This window comes from Aythya marila (assembly GCF_965140915.1).
Source record: "Aythya marila genome assembly, chromosome: Z".
Taxonomy (NCBI): domain Eukaryota; kingdom Metazoa; phylum Chordata; class Aves; order Anseriformes; family Anatidae; genus Aythya; species Aythya marila.
Window position 1 is genome coordinate 20,045,649 of NC_139080.1, and position 14,775 is coordinate 20,060,423.

Consider the following 14,775-nt stretch of genomic DNA (forward strand, 5'->3'; position numbering starts at 1 on the left):
TCACAATGTCACAAATTTGCTTTCCATTACTTAGAGCAAGCTTATAAATAAATAAATAATCTTTGTATCATAATGGGAATAATAGAGTATATATATTTAAGTTATGATCATATTATATACATATATATTTATATTTTATATTTGTATATATGAACAGAAACATGCACCTCTGTGAATATATTTAAAAGTTAGTAAACACGACTAGTAATTTAAAACCACTGTTATGTAATAGTTAGGAGACTAGGAAGAAATAGGGTAGAGCTGTAGTAAAATATAGTGGTTTCTAGAAAGTTACATCTTTGTTTTGCTGTTTTTTTTGTTGTTGTTGTTGTTGTTGTTTTTAATTAGAGAAGAAACAGTATGGTGTATAAATTAAAGCAGAGCTGTTCACAACAAACATTAACTGCTTCTATGTAGTCAGTGCTGCACTGCAGGCAGGATAGCCCTTTGAAAATTATTTACACTCAATTTGTTTTTAGACTGCTCTCTGACTATGTATAATCCCAGTGTCTGTTTTTTCTGTAGCTAGTGCTTTAATCTAGCTCTGATTATAATTATACTTGTTAGAGATTTCACAGCTGGTCATTTTTCCGCTTCCATTAGACTGTAATTGCCTATTCCTGTATGATACATTAAGACAGAATAGCTCTGATTACCGGTAAAATACCTGTAGTTTGAAAATCACAGTTGAAGTGTAACACTAATTATGGTACATCATATGTGGTCTAAATCCTACTGTTAGGAATTATTTCTAACTTTTGTTTTACTGAAGTAAAAATTCAAAGCTTTTCAAATAACGTACAGCAATCACTTTGCTTGGCAATACATATCAGAGTTACAGAATGCTTCTGGAAAGAATGGCACATTTGAATCAAGCTTTTTACCTTAACCTTACAAAATCTTTTCATAATGCTTTTCTTTGGTACTTGATTTGACCTGTTGTGCTGACATTGCAGTTTGAGGACTGATAGAAATGTCCATATTATGGATTGTGATCAGCGTAAATGGGTTTTAATCTTTCTAACTAGTTAATTAATTTACTAATTATATGAGCTAGGATTTCTCACTTTGTAAACATACATACTATCATTTAAAAGAAAAACAAGCATGGATATAATGTAATTACTACAGATACAGAACAAAGAAATGTTTTTCATTAATTATTCTACCTGAAAAAATCATGTGATTGGATCCTGTAACCCAATGGTTCACTTTTTGGTTAAAAAAATAAGCTAAAACAAAATAAAATAAAATCAGTACTGTAGAGTTAGAACCTCTGTGAGTTCCTCAGAAAACTTAGAAACCTATCTGCTTGGATTCTGAAATGATCTCCTGCATTTAGGTGATGTAGTAGATGAAAATCTTCAAAATAATTGAGTAAATCCTCAGGTACAAAGGGATATGGTACCTTTTGGGTCTCTGGATATGTTACATTCTTTAAGCATTCTAAATGTGAACTAGAAGATAGCCTGAGTGCTCAGAGTTATGTCCACCAACACCACAGCCCATTCCAGCCAATGTTTTTATGATTCTGCTTCTCCATGGAATTTTACAGCCTGTGACCTAGTACCTCTTTCTGATGGGACTTTATGGCATGGGCCAGTAATTCCTCTATGGAGTTACATTTGATCAATTACATGCTGTAATGAAGTTTTTCATGGCATAATCTTGAGCACAAGTTCATTTTGTATTATTCAGCATTTTCCTTTGAAATAACATTGCACCGAAATTCCAAAGTGGCATTATTATCTCTTCAGCTAATTTAGCAAAAAAATCATTAGTGTTTTTAGTGAATAAAAATTTTACTTGACTTTTTTTTTTCCCCCTCATGGGATTGTATTTATTACATGGGAGTAGTCAACAATCTTTTATTCATATGTAACAATTAAAAATGGTCTTACTCATAAATGGTAAAGCAGTTTCATGGTTGTTGTTGTTTTTTTTTTTCTGAATTTATAAACACAAAGTATTAGTTTTACAAATTCTGTTAACCCTCATCTCTCTTTCTTTGCCTAAAAAGTCTAAAAAAATCAGATTTCCTTTAAAGTATAAGAAATAATGTTTGCTCATTTAAAATTTGATCCTGGAATTTATTATCCTCATCCAGAAAAGCATCTGAAAGCCTGAATTCCTGTTGCATGTTACTTCTCTGCATGAAGACTTGAAATTTCCCAAACTGAATCTTCCTACCTATGCATTTAAGTTTGTTATATATTTATTGTGAAGAGCTGTTTGTAGGTTTTCTTGCCAAGTTTAATGTTCACTTGTAAAGCTTCAAATTCTGTTCCTTCAAGTGTCAAGATCTTGCTGCTGCTTTGATTGATTGATTCTTTTTGAAATATATACGTAGGAGTAGGTGATATCCTTCTTGTGATATCTGTTCTTTTCTTCACATTTCTCCATTTTTTGAAGAAACTTTTGAATAAATATATCTTTCTTTAACCTGTACTTGAAACCATTGTTGTTTCCTCTTCTTTGATATAAAAGGGTGTCAGATTTTCTGATAAGGTTTTTCTGGAAGTATTTTTAGAGAAGTTGACACTATTAGTTTTGAGTCTTCTTAGAAGACATTGGTCTTATACAATCAGAAGAACGACTGTATTACATCAGAACAGAGTTCCAGGTAGTCCAGTAGTTTCTTTGTGATGGTTGACATTAGTAGATGTTTAGAAAAATGGCTACAGAATAGTTTAGTGTATTTATACACTGTAAATTCTACTTAAATGCTAGTTTGTATGTGAATTTGCACAATAAAGGCAGCCTAGATGCCTATGTTGTTTTTTTTTTGTTTTTTTTTTCTCGCAAAGGTCATAGTTTGCTGCAAAGGAAAGTTTACTGCAGCCTAGTTGGCAGATGACAAGCATCCTGAAGTTGTGTTGTTTTCAAGAGGTTTTAAAAAAATTACCTATATTTAAAGCAAAAGTTACTTATTTAAGCATTTAAAAATGCATTGCATCCAATAAATTCCCCTAAATATCTCTAGTAGCTTTACATATCTGTACTTTGGTAAAATCAGGATCCCTTTTGGAGACTTTTATCAGAGGTGTTTACATGTAGGGCCAAATCCAAATCCTTTTTAACAAAAAATTACATTGCATTTTTTATGTGTGTGATGTTATAACACCTAGGGACACACAAAAAAAAAAAAAAAAAAAAAAAAAAAAGTGTCCAAACCCATAGCTTTGCATTGATAAAGGAAATAACATCACTGCATTTCTTCTATTGACTCTTTTTATAGTGGGGATGTTTGTTCAGTGTTTAGCTTACAACAATATTGCTTATACTCAATACTGATCTGTTAAAAGCTTCCTAATTATTTCAGAATTACTTTGGAGGAAAACGTAGGGGAAACAAATGTGACCATTTATGAGCAATAGAAAGAGATAATGTGTTTTGAATTCGCCTTCCAATACAAACAGCTGTTTGTACCATAATGCTAGTACTGACACAAGATTTAGTACCACCATCCATTGTAGTTACCAGAACTGAGAAATAACTGCAATATGTAAAAGATTAAATTTCTCATTCCTTAGAGCAAACAGGACATATTAATAGGTCAATAGGTCTGCTAATAATGCTTTCTGATGAGACTGTATTCCTCTTAAAAATTTGAGCTTAAAATTACAGAGTTCATTAGAATTGCTAAATATGATTATACATATGCTAAACACATAACTCTCAACCACTCTGAGCTAAAAACGGAGAGGCCAAACTGTAAAGCAGTTTAGCTTAAATCTAGTTTAATTATACCACTTAATGTCAGATCTCCCAATGAAGAGAATGCATGGATAATATACTTGAAATAATGTGAGATTCATAGATTAATCACACCTGATATTTTTACCTTTGTTTTTATACCTCTCTTTAATAATTTACAGTCTTAAACTGGAACAACATAAAGATTTTGGTTGGCTGATATGTGATAAACTATGTCAGCTGCTGAGATGCTGAGATGTTTTCAGGATAAATAAGTATTTCCTTTTTATAGTCACCTATGGTCTCTTGAATTATGTTTCTTTCATCAAATGCCAAGACATTAGGACAGTGTTCTGTGTATAACCCTTTGATGTCAACAGCTTTGGTGCTGGGGTATTAATGGCTTAGTGACAAGCAAGAGAACACAGAGGCATTTAGCATTAAAAGTATATTTTCAAAAAATAAAAACAAAAAACAACAACCAAACCAATGGAACAAATAAACAAACAAACAAAAAACAAACTGAACCAAACAACCAAACAACCAAACAACAACTAATCACAATAAAAAACCCACTACCCTACCCAACCATGTGTACTAGATTATATTGTTTCTATTTGGTACCTTTAACCTTTTTTTTTTTTTTTTCCTTGGTGAAGAGATTTTAGTAGTGATTCTGGCTTATCTAAGAATTACATTTTGCTTTGATGAGACTTCTTTTTTTTTTTCTTGGAGACTTCAATACAATTTAAAGATTCCCAAAATGACCTACCTAGGGTGTCGTGGTTCCGCTCGAGTGGGCAGCCGAGCTCCACCACAGCCGCTCTCTCACTCCCCCTCCTCAAAGAGGAATGGGGAGAAAATATGTGAAAAGGGCTCAAGGATTGAGATAAGGACGAGAAAATCACGCAATAATTATTGTAACGGGCAAAACAGACTCGGCATAAGGAGATAGTAAGATTTATTGCCTACAACTAACAAGCGAGAGAAGTGAGAAAACAAAGGAAAAAAAAAACAAAAGCACCTTCCCCCCCATCCACCCTCTTCCACCTCCTCCCCCCGAGCGGCGCAGGGGAACGGGGAATGGGGGTTATGGTCAGTCTACAGCACTTCTTCTCTGCCGCTCCTTCTCGGTCACTCTCGTCCCCTGTGCTGTGGGGCCCCACCCACGGGGTGCAGTCCTTGATGAACTGATCCAGCGTGGGCTTCCCACAGGCAGCAGCTCTTCCAGAACTGCTCCAGATATGGGTCCGTACCACGGGGTCCATCCCTCAGGAGAAAACTGCTCCAACCTGGCTCCCCTACGGGCAGCAGCTCCTGCCAGGTCACCTGCTCCTGCGTGGGCTCCTCTCCACGGGCTACAGGTCCGGCCCGGAATCTGCTCCGGCAGGGGTCTTCCACAGGCGGCAGCCTCCGTCGGTGCAGGTCCACCTGCTCCACCGTGGTCTCCTCCACGGGCTGCAGCGTGGAACCCTGCTCCACCGTGGTACTCCATGGGCTGCAGGGGGACATCCTGCTTCACCATGGTCCTCACCACAGGCCGCAGGGGACTTCTGCTCCGGCGCCTGGAGCACCTCTCCCCCTCCTTCTACACTGACCTTGGTGCAAGGCTGTTCTCCCACTCCCTTGACTCTCCCGGCTGCTGTGTGGCGCAGCATTTTTTTTCCCTGTCTTAAATATGCTCTCACAGAGGTGCAAAACAACATCGCTTATTGGCTCAGATCTGGAAAACAATGGGGCCCTTCCGAAACATGGGGCAGCTTCTAGATCTTTCTCACAGAAAACACCCCTATGGCTCCCTGCTACCAAAACCTTGCCACGTAAACCCACTACATAGGGATATATAGTAGTAGCAGTATATTGGTGACATCTTTGATGAGTATATTGGTGAATCTTTCTGATAAGCAGGATGTGACCTTTTAATGTTTCCACAAGTAAACTATGATAATTTAAAGCCAGGGAAAATTTTTCCAGAGCCTGTAAAAGTTGATAACTAAAGATCAGCTTTGAAAAAACTAGAGAAGTCATTCAAATTCTAAAAGTTTTGGAGCCAAAGGAAGGGGAAGGGGAAAAGGAGGTGGGGAAGGGGAAGTGGAAGGGGAAGGGGAAGGGGTGAATAAAAAACTAAGTTGATGGCAAATTCAAATATCTAACACAGTCACATATTAAGGGAGTGTTTGGTAATGACAGACCATTGGAGGTCAAAGGAAATAAAAATGAGTGAACAAAAGGAGAGTTTGATGAAGACTGTCCCGCAAACATAGCTCTTTTTTAATCTAAGCCTTAAAATCTTAAAATATCTGCCTAACAATTGATATACCAAGAGCTACACGAATGTCTTCATGTGTCTTTGATGTCTGGCCCAGAAGACAAGTATTCTCTGGCAGTCACTGGTGCTCTTTTTAAGTCTCAGTATACTGCCACTGCTATAGAAAGAGATGATAGAGAAGTTACCTACAAAGTTCACTACATTATGAATCTTCCAGACAGCTCTAAAGCAACATTATTTTGGCAAGGCAGAAAGAAAACTGCTTAGTACAAGCCACATTGTGGTTCAGTATTTTTATTCTGCAATTTTTATAAAGCACTGAGTTTTGGCTTATACCTGTCTTCATGAAAGTTCTGAATGGGATTGAATTTAAGCCATTGCTGAACTCTTCCAGAAATACTGCACTTTTCGTTTCTTGCCTAAAATGAGTGGAATGTGACTTGTTCTGTGTTGCAGAATGCCTTTTTCCTTTTTTATAGGTATACGAGATTTAAAGCATTTTTATGTAAAAAACATGAGTAATTTTGCTGACCATTTCAGTGTGTTTTGTGAACATATTGTGAATATTCTGCACAGAAACACATTTCTTTACTCTTGGGAAAGTTTGAAAGGTTATTAATATTTAATGGCAAGTTTCCTTATAATTCCTTATTCCCTATAATTTGTTCCAAATGAGGGAACAGATTTGAATACAGGGAAAAGCAGAGGTGAAGAGAAAATTTCTGGCAAGCATGCTTGGTTTATGGCTTAAGAATGTCCTTTGTACCACTAATTCAAACTTTTGTCTTTGAGAGTTATAAAACTCTGCTCCTAAAAAAAAAAAACAAAACCTGCAGAACAAAAATGTGCTAAGCCTGGTGTTGTCATGAGGAAAGAATTATGTTCATAGCTCTCAATAGCTGAGAGGTACTGTTAACTAACCAGTAGACTTGGATTTGCATAATATTGTAAGACAATGACAGTATTATGTAAATTTGTGCAGTGCAATGAGCTACTAACATAGAGCTATTATCAAAATAGCTGGTTAAACTTTATCCATAGAGCCTACCTCATCCTGAATAATAAGGGCAAGTTAATTAAATATCAGTAAAGAATATTAATAGGGAGAGCTGTCTTTAAGATACAGAATAGGACAGATGACAAGACAGTAAGGTGAAAGCTTATTTCTCCTATTTTACAAATAGGTTCTAGAGAGAAGTAGTTAACACAAAAGGTAAGTATATAATTGAAGTATAGAAATGGGAAGCGGCAGAAGGTACAGCAGAATTCCAATGTACCTGGACATTGCTCTCCTGTGCTTGTGTGCTTGTGTGATAACAGCCAGCTTGGCTCCAATTCTCTTACTGTATATTTTAGCCCAGTGTTTTTTGTTTGTTTGTTTGTTTTTTTTCTTCACTGCTAAATGAAAGGTAAATGCCTTTCAAAAATGGTGGGAGATCAGGCAAAATTTTAAAACCTTTACCAGAGCTGTAAAAAAATAAACAAACAAACAAACAAAAACAAAACAAACAAACAAACAAACAAACAATGAACAACATATTCATCATAAGGCAGGAACACACCTATTTTTAATTTATTTTTAAGCTTTTTGTGTTGAAGAGCCAGTTCTGAAACACTGTCAAGTTACAAATACCAAATAGAAGTTACTAAAGCAGAATGAGACAAGGACTATTTAGTTTCTCCTTCATCTATGCATGAAATAGCTCTGCTTCTTATGTTACTAATATGAATAAGTCTCACATCATTGGGACTGAGTTGCTGCAACTTTACTCCATTGTATGATGACCACTGAGCAGTTTCAGAGGAAGCAAGTAGACTCCTGGAGGCTAAGGAGACTTACTGCTGAGTCTGAAGACTGTAGGTAGAGTGTCTCAGTGTCAGACTTCTAAGATTACAATTTCTTGAAATATTCTAGATACAACAATTTTTATGTGTTCCTGTCACTGAAAAGCAAGTTGTGTTGGGCCTTTCAAGCTTTGCTAGAAATCATTGCTAGGTGTCAGCATTCCTAAATGATTTCGGTTTTATTAAAAATTTATTCTTAATACAGTAATTCCAATCCATATTAAAAGCCTCTACTTCATTATGCACAGGGCTACATCTTTATACTAAATACAAAGATTAAATAAACAGGCAAACAAACAAAAATTGTTCTTGTCACAGGACTCTGGGAGCAGGAGCTCTAAAAAACAGATATGACAACACTATCACATGATTTTCCAGCTGCCTGGCAAAGACAGATCCTTATCAAAGCTTTGCTGGTTTTCTTGTATGTCATTTTTTTTTTTTTTTCAGCATGGCTCTCTGTTATCTTATTTTTTTTCTGAAAAATATGAGGAAATTTGTAGAGTCTGATTTACATGTAATTAAAATGACAATATAAATACAAAGCTGTTCCACTGATTTTTCATCAGAAAAAGGCTGGTTTCTGATATAATTTGCTTTTTAATTTTCCTCAGAAAACATGCCTTCATTATTGCATGAAGTGTGAATTATAACATTTTGTAAATTCTTGATTTCCGCCATACATATTTGGAGCTGAACTTAAAGTTTATAATAGAAGAAAAATATATCCTGAAAGTTAAACCCAAGTCTTTCCAGAGAGAAAAAAATACTTCTTAAGCCCCAACATGAAACAAGTTTAAAATATGTGGTTAAAATAGAAAATGATACTTAAATCAAATTAATCTGTTTTACTCTTGAAGAGAAGCCAGGACCCACTGATCTGACAGATTTTTTATAAAATGTGTTCAAAGATGGGGAAGAAGGACCAGAAGAAATGATCATCACTTCCCCCAGAACATGACAGGCCACAAAGTGAAAACAGGACAAGGAAAAAGCTGCAGTTCATGGCAGGGAAAGAGCGAGACATGCTGTGAAAATGTCAGAGGGGCTCAAAACTTGACTCCAGAACTAATAGTAGCTGAGGTCAAGCTACACTGAGCTAGAAAAGAGGCAGTAACGCCAGGGACTTCCTAAGCATTATGTTTTAGGAAGGAGTGGTAGCTGAACTGCAGAGAGTGAAAAGCTTTATGCAAGTCTTAAAAATAGAGAAGGAGAGACAAGAAAGAACAGGAAAGAAGAAAAATAGGAAATTTAAAAGGAAATAAACTTCTGCAACAGTCACCAGCTGCTTGGATGTTGTGAGAGAAAGCAAATTGGGCAGTAAAGTACTTTTACAACCCTGGCTTGGACAGTCTGGGAGCCAAACTATTCCTCTAGGATAATCTCTGACCCACCTTCTGCCTGCCAGGACAACCCTCCTAGACTCATTTTGTTGGCCCATTTGGAATAATGCCTCTCCTCTCAGCTCTGGCCCCACTTATTTCCAGCTGCCCCTGCCATGCTCCTGCATCCCTCACATATGAATGAACTGCCAACTGTGATTTTGGTGTGAGTTATAGGGACTACAGTCCTAGCAGATGTGTACTGGCAGACCGAGTAGCTGGCTTTTTAAGTTACAAATGTTTGCTTTCAATACATATATATATATATTTATAAATATACAAACACATGCACATACACATAAGGTATACATATAGTATACATACATACATACAGTATACATAAAGTATACATATAAAAGAACATAAGTCCAGGGAAAACTAAACCATTAGAAGTCTGGAAAGAGATGCAGACATTAGATGGGTACATAATCAAAGTCTGAATTGGCAATACATTGTGCTGTGTCTTCTGTGCATACCTTAGCTAAAGAAACTGCTTTGAACTGTTTTGCATTCCTCGTTGTAAATGTTCGTAGGTGTGTGTTTCTGCATTCCTAACACTTCCTGTTAGAAGATCTGTTGAGAAATGATGCCCCCAAGATAGTCTGCTCCTCTTCCTCCAGCATCTTTCCTCTCTTTTGTTGCCCTTCATGTCCTTCTCAGTTGTGTCGGCTATAGACCCACATTTGCTCTGTCTGGGTATTTTCATTCACTTATTGCATCAAGTTTTTTTATTTATCGATAGAAGAAATTAGAGAAACATACGATCTCTTTGATGGAGCTTGTAAATATACCTTTAGGAAGCAATGGCAGGAAAGAAACATGAAATTCATAAAGGAGCTGCAGTTCTTGGTTGCTGTGCCAATTTTTTGTTAGCTCACAGAAAATATTGACCTGTACAATGAGAATTCACCCAATTCATATTTCTAATTTTATCTTTCTGTTTGCCACTCTACAAATGTTGTGGATGTGCAGCAGAGGTATAGACACTGTCCAAGAAATCCTCTTCCACTGCTGCTAGTTTTCTGGCACAAGCTTCATTGTGATTTGAGTAAAACTTAAAGTGTGGTGAGATGGATCTAAAATGATATTTGTATGTTTAGCATACAAGACAGAAATGCAGAGGCATAGAGTCACTCTGGTATGCTACAAAATCAGTTTGTGTTTTGCAGACTGAATTCTGTAATGACAGACTCATTAAAAGTTCTTGCTGCCAAATGCTGTTTGCTTTCACCTTCAAAACTGTCTGCATTACTAATGATTAACTCCACATGGAAGTTATTCACATAAAGTATTGTTCCATGGCGCAGTGCTAGGCAAGGGAGAGAGGGAGTGCACACACTCAGCAAATGAATTCAGAAAGGGCCAGATTTAAATGCATTGCTTACAATCATTGGTATAATCAAAGTGTATGTGCTAGCATGGCCGAGTCTGGGTGAAGTCAGCCTTAGTAAGTCTTGACGGTAGGATTTACCTCTGCCAAGTTAGCTCAGCTAACTAAGCACTGCAAGCCTAAATGGTTATTATTTTCAAGATCGTTATCAGAACTATGGCTTTTTTTGTTTTCTGTTTTGAGACTTTCTTGACCCCATCAATGCTTAACTTCATGTGCAGTACTGGTTATTTTAGTGCCAGCTATATCACTGTTACTAAGTGTTTCTAGTTGGTCAGATGGCTATTGTATAACTCTCCATCCTTCTGGGAGCAGTTCTGTCAGCAAATGTTGAATTCCCTATACGCTAAAGCTTTCTATGGCATGGCACTAGAATCTGTAGGAAATTTCCCAGTTATTCAAGGGTAGTTTCAGGGGAGAAGCACATGATAAAAGCCTTGTTCATGTGGTTACTGTAAAAATAACTGATGTATTTGTTATATTGTCAGCTTAACAGTTTTAAGTTTAACTCAAATGAACAGCCAAGGTAATCTGGAATTATGTAGCTACAGAAGGGATTCTATAGGTACATTGGTCAAGAAAGGCCAAAGGGTGTTCCCCCTCTAATAAATGGGAAGGGAGAACTGGAACAGACATGGGGAAGAGGGCACATGTCAGGATCTGGAGCATAAAAAAAATTGTAAATACCTTATTTCAATTTTAAGTGGAAATAATAATAATGAAAGAATAACATAAACACAACAAAATCACTACCAACAAAAAATTCAACCCATACCAGAAACGTCAGAGTATGTAAGGCCAAACTGTGCAGGTCTTCCAAACATGCAGGGCCACGTGTTGTTTGTTAGCATGCTGTAAAGTGCTACTTCCACTAAGTCTCATCTTTCTGTGATTTAATGTTTAAGATCTGATGTCTTTTTTTTAAAAAAAAACAAAACACTAAGATTGTGTCACTAAACAGACCTTTGGTTTGTCACCTAACCAGAAGCTAATGGAATTGCAGGAACTTTATTAAAAACAATTTATGAATACATTTTTTTTATTTTACTATATTTTTTAATTATTATTTGAAAATTCCTTGCAGCTGTTGAGACCCCTTTTATTTTGTTTTAAGATTTGTAAAATAATTCTTTTTGTCGCCCATGCATAAAACTTTTCATAAATCATTGTCATTCCCTCACTGTCATTCATTCCCTTCTGCTTGTCTACTCTACTTCCTTAATGAACCTTATCAGACCTGTCCTTATCAGATATTATTTACATGAATGAACAGGCCCCCAAGATGATTTATGTCTTATTTTCTGCTCATCAAAGATGGAAATGAACTGCATTGGTTAAAATGTCATTTAGTAATAGGTCAAATTTTATTCTTCCTCAGGCTTATTTTATTTAGTTTGCTTAGAAATAAATAAAAGTGCAAAATGCAGACTTTTTATATTTCAGAATATAAAGGCAAAAAGATGGTCATCAGATAAATTCCATGGTCTTGGGAAAACAAACAAACAAACAAATAAAAAATAAATAAGGTAAAATAGCAGTCAGTACCCAGATCTGAAGTGGAAAAGGCTTTCTTCAACTACATACCAGTATCTCAGTGAGTTACAGATATAAATACAATGAAATATGAAAAATATTTTCTGCTCAGTTCTTCCATACGAATGAAAGCTCACAGAGGGAAAAGCCATTAATATCATTGCATTATTTGTTTCAAATACATTAAATCATTGTAATCAAATATAATATTTAACTATTTGATGTTTCCAGTGTGCTGTATTTTCAGACATGATATTTTTGTTCCTTAGCAGTACTATAAAAGGAGCCTTCTTTAGGGTGTTTGAGAATATATTCTAGTCAGAATACAAGCATGCTTATGAGTGTGTGAAACACAAAACTTTTGGTAAAAGTTATTGCTAATATTCATTTCATTTCTTACACAATCATAAACGTTCCAGCACATAATTTTTACATTCAGCCAGTCACAATTTTATTCAATTCTTTATAGCAGGTGAATTGTTAATATTGCCAACAGGAGCGTTCAATATGTGAACCTAATAATCTCTACCCTGTTCATGGTCATCTTTCTATGCTGTATGCTGAAATAGCACATAAGAAAACCTTTTTCTTTATAAAAGCATTAGCTACAGGTACCTGTGTTAAGAACAACCCCAAATACCTAGTTCCTTCCTTAATGAAGTTTAACCAAATGCTTAGGTCCAGCATTTCCTCTCCCAAAGTCAGTCCATGCTAATGTTCTCATCTGCAGATTTGTTTCCCTCTGTGCAAAATTATTTAAGAAATTTTCATATTGGTTTGTCTTCCTTTACACTCATTTTTACTCTCTGTAATCAAGAACAACTACGTCTATACAAAATCTCCTTAAGACTCTATAGAAAGTGGTATGTGTCTTGGGATAGGCAGCCTCACCGGCTTATGGCTCAGCTGCTGGAGCTGTTCACCCTTATATGCAGACAGGCTTCAGTGGATATCACCCACAGCAAAATAAGATTTACTTCAATAATGGTGGATTTCGGCTTGTCATACAGTCATATTTCCAACCACACATGCCTCTGACTGACAAACAAGCAGATAGACACTGCCAAAAGTTGTTTGTAAATCATATCTGTTCTGTACAGTAAAGCTGTGTGCTTGCTACAGGCTGTGTTTTCCTTCTGTCTCTCCCAGCTCTTTTCCCTAGTATCAAATCAAATAAATGAAGCTGGCAAAACATGCGAGAGTAAAATTTACTCCATAAAAGAAATACAAAGACAAGGTTTTAGGTAATGAAAAGTGATAATTCTTCTGCTAATAATGATTTTACTTGACATTTCAATGATACTTTTCTTTTATTTACAGAGTATAACCTACTGAGAAAGAAATGATCTCCAAGTATTAGAATACACACAGTCTGAGTGCAAGAGTCTTAATACCTTAGTAATACCATCAGAAAAATTGGGAGCAGTTATGTTAATGCAGCTATCCTGCCTTCAGACCACAGGTTAAAAAGGCTTGGCCAGCTCAGAGTATAAACAGAAAAAGTTTAGGGTCATCTGGCCTTTTGCAGACAGAATGGCAGCACGTCTCATGAGACCTATTAGGGTTTAACTTCCATAAAACTGTCAGTCTTGGAGCACTGAAGGTTGTAGCAACAGTAATCCAGAATGAACTGAATCCATATACTCTAAGTAAAACTTTGGTCTCCAAAAATAAAAAAATAAAAAAAAAAAAAAGGTATTTTTTTTTCTGTAAGTAGTTTTTGATGTATGTAGAATCTACTTTTTTCCTTTACTAATTTAAGGATGAATGAAACGTAAGGTTGCCATTTCAATCTTTTTTTCTTCTTCATACTATTATTTTTTATTCTACTATTTCCTTTCTTCTTTTTCTTTTCTTTCTTCTATTTTCTTTCTACTATTTTCTTTCTACTATTTGGTCTTCATACTATTTTTTTCTTCTTCATACTAAATACTACTAAAACAGAAACCATTTCAGAAAACAATCCAAATAAAACACTGTCTACCTGATTAACTTTCTCAGTAGGAAGACAAATTAAATAAATTTGTTCTTATTGTATGTTAAATTAGTTCTTATCTACTCAAAAAATCTGAAATAATGAATTTATGATTCAAAGTCCATTAAAACTAAAGATGTTCAGTTGATTTATTAGAGTTACAGGATTAAACTGAAATGTTATGTATGCTTCATCTAAAGCTCTTAATGTTTATGGTTAAAAACGATAAATAAGCATTTTGCAACAGGATACTTTTAATTTAGTTATTGATGGTGTCTCATAATCTTATTACAGATAGGTGGCTATGCTAGATGTTGCATCTAAATGTAGTAGTAACAGGTAGTCCCTGCCTTGATGGTCCCTAATGGAAATAAGAAAAGCAAGGAGTAGGAGAATGGAAAACTTAAATTCACGGCTTTATAGATAGGAAGATGAGATACAGAGAATGAGAAAGAAAACTGGTTTGTGGCAAGGGACTGCTATCAGACTTTATTTATTTATTTATTTATTTATTTGGTCAGCTATCATCCTTATTTTAAAAGAACAGTATGTCAGTGATTATTTTGTCAGCACAAATCCATACTTGTTCTAAAGTTGGCATGAGCACCAATGGCTTAAAACCACAAGAATGGAACAAGTAGACATTGCCTTTTTAGCCAGGCACCCCAGACATCAGAAACCATAC

At 35.6% G+C, this 14,775-nt stretch overlaps 1 protein-coding gene across 1 annotated transcript in view; it reads left to right on the forward strand.

The window, feature by feature from the left end:
• Positions 1 to 14,775, forward strand: part of RAB3C (RAB3C, member RAS oncogene family) — a 135,884-nt gene that overhangs the window by 51,635 nt on the left and 69,474 nt on the right. The window lies entirely within an intron of this gene.